Below are 2,760 nucleotides of genomic sequence, written 5' to 3'. Positions count from 1 at the left end.
TGGTTCACCATGTTAGAGGGGAGACTCAGACCAGGACAACATAGTACTGATGAGGGTGGTTCACCATGTTAGAGGGGAGACTCAGACCAGGACAACATAGTACTGATGAGGGTGGTTCACCATGTTAGAGGGGAGACTCAGACCAGGACAACATAGTACTGATGAGGGTTAAAGCTGGTTCACCATGTTAGTGGGGAGACTCAGACCAGGACAACATAGTACTGATGAGGGTTAAAGCTGGTTCACTATGTTAGAGGGGAGACTCAGACCAGGACAACATAGTACTGATGAGGGTGGTTCACCATGTTAGAGGGGAGACTCAGACCAGGACAACATAGTACTGATGAGGGTGGTTCACCATGTTAGAGGGGAGACTCAGACCAGGACAACATAGTACTGATGAGGGTGGTTCACCATGTTAGAGGGGAGACTCAGACCAGGACAACATAGTACTGATGAGGGTTAAAGCTGGTTCACCATGTTAGTGGGGAGACTCAGACCAGGACAACATAGTACTGATGAGGGTTAAAGCTGGTTCACTATGTTAGAGGGGAGACTCAGACCAGGACAACATAGTACTGATGAGGGTGGTTCACCATGTTAGAGGGGAGACTCAGACCAGGACAACATAGTACTGATGAGGGTTAAAGCTGGTTCACCATGTTAGAGGGGAGACTCAGACCAGGACAACATAGTACTGATGAGGGTTAAAGCTGGTTCACCATGTTAGTGGGGAGACTCAGACCAGGACAACATAGTACTGATGAGGGTTAAAGCTAGTTCAACATGTTAGTGGGGAGACTCAGACCAGGACAACATAGTACTGATGAGGGTTAAAGCTGGTTCACCATGTTAGAGGGGAGACTCAGACCAGGACAACATAGTACTGATGAGGGTGGTTCACCATGTTAGAGGGGAGACTCAGACCAGGACAACACAGTACTGATGAGGGTGGTTCACCATGTTAGAGGGGAGACTCAGACCAGGACAACATAGTACTGATGAGGGTGGTTCACCATGTTAGAGGGGAGACTCAGACCAGGACAACATAGTACTGATGAGGGTTAAAGCTGGTTCACCATGTTAGAGGGGAGACTCAGACCAGGACAACATAGTACTGATGAGGGTGGTTCACCATGTTAGAGGGGAGACTCAGACCAGGACAACATAGTACTGATGAGGGTGGTTCACCATGTTAGAGGGGAGACTCAGACCAGGACAACATAGTACTGATGAGGGTGGTTCACCATGTTAGAGGGGAGACTCAGACCAGGACAACATAGTACTGATGAGGGTGGTTCACCATGTTAGAGGGGAGACTCAGACCAGGACAACATAGTACTGATGAGGGTTAAAGCTGGTTCACCATGTTAGTGGGGAGACTCAGACCAGGACAACATAGTACTTATGAGGGTTAAAGCTGGTTCACCATGTTAGTGGGGAGACTCAGACCAGGACAACATAGTACTGATGAGGGTTAAAGCTGGTTCACCATGTTAGAGGGGAGACTCAGACCAGGACAACATAGTACTGATGAGGGTTAAAGCTGGTTCACCATGTTAGAGGGGAGACTCAGACCAGGACAACAGTACTGATGAGGGTTAAAGCTGGTTCACCATGTTAGAGGGGAGACTCAGACCAGGACAACATAGTACTGATGAGGGTGGTTCACCATGTTAGAGGGGAGACTCAGACCAGGACAACATAGTACTGATGAGGGTGGTTCACCATGTTAGAGGGGAGACTCAGACCAGGACAACATAGTACTGATGAGGGTTAAAGCTGGTTCACCATGTTAGTGGGGAGACTCAGACCAGGACAACATAGTACTGATGAGGGTTAAAGCTGGTTCACTATGTTAGAGGGGAGACTCAGACCAGGACAACATAGTACTGATGAGGGTGGTTCACCATGTTAGAGGGGAGACTCAGACCAGGACAACATAGTACTGATGAGGGTGGTTCACCATGTTAGAGGGGAGACTCAGACCAGGACAACATAGTACTGATGAGGGTTAAAGCTGGTTCACCATGTTAGAGGGGAGACTCAGACCAGGACAACATAGTACTGATGAGGGTGGTTCACCATGTTAGAGGGGAGACTCAGACCAGGACAACATAGTACTGATGAGGGTTAAAGCTGGTTCACCATGTTAGTGGGGAGACTCAGACCAGGACAACATAGTACTGATGAGGGTTAAAGCTAGTTCAACATGTTAGTGGGGAGACTCAGACCAGGACAACATAGTACTGATGAGGGTTAAAGCTGGTTCACCATGTTAGAGGGGAGACTCAGACCAGGACAACATAGTACTGATGAGGGTGGTTCACCATGTTAGAGGGGAGACTCAGACCAGGACAACATAGTACTGATGAGGGTGGTTCACCATGTTAGAGGGGAGACTCAGACCAGGACAACATAGTACTGATGAGGGTGGTTCACCATGTTAGAGGGGAGACTCAGACCAGGACAACATAGTACTGATGAGGGTTAAAGCTGGTTCACCATGTTAGAGGGGAGACTCAGACCAGGACAACATAGTACTGATGAGGGTGGTTCACCATGTTAGAGGGGAGACTCAGACCAGGACAACATAGTACTGATGAGGGTGGTTCACCATGTTAGAGGGGAGACTCAGACCAGGATAACATAGTACTGATGAGGGTGGTTCACCATGTTAGAGGGGAGACTCAGACCAGGACAACATAGTACTGATGAGGGTTAAAGCTGGTTCACCATGTTAGAGGGGAGACTCAGACC

This window comes from Oncorhynchus mykiss, unplaced genomic scaffold, assembly GCF_057628025.1.
Source record: "Oncorhynchus mykiss isolate SJ-2025 unplaced genomic scaffold, ASM5762802v1 scaffold101, whole genome shotgun sequence".
NCBI lineage: Eukaryota > Metazoa > Chordata > Actinopteri > Salmoniformes > Salmonidae > Oncorhynchus > Oncorhynchus mykiss.
Note: the sequence above shows the minus strand (reverse complement) of the source record.